The sequence below is a fragment of the Vombatus ursinus genome, unplaced genomic scaffold (assembly GCF_900497805.2).
Source record: "Vombatus ursinus unplaced genomic scaffold, bare-nosed wombat genome assembly UNPS02000988.1, whole genome shotgun sequence".
NCBI classification, from domain to species: domain Eukaryota; kingdom Metazoa; phylum Chordata; class Mammalia; order Diprotodontia; family Vombatidae; genus Vombatus; species Vombatus ursinus.
The window spans coordinates 1-210 of record NW_020940766.1 but is presented as its reverse complement, the minus strand read 5'-3'; positions in this window follow the sequence as shown (position 1 = coordinate 210).

The following is a 210-nucleotide window of genomic DNA, read 5'->3' as shown; positions in this document are numbered from 1 at the left end:
TAGATGCTAGCAAAATTAGAAGGATTCTGAACTGGTTAGAATGGCTTGGTGCAAAGACAGGTGAGGATAACTCTCTGTCAAGTTGAAGGGAGGTACCTAAAGGAGAACACCACGGAGCTTGGGGTGGCCCAAGGCTGTTTATTATTTTTTCTCAATGACTTGAATAAAGGCATAGATAGTACATCAAATAAATTTGGAAACAACAGAATT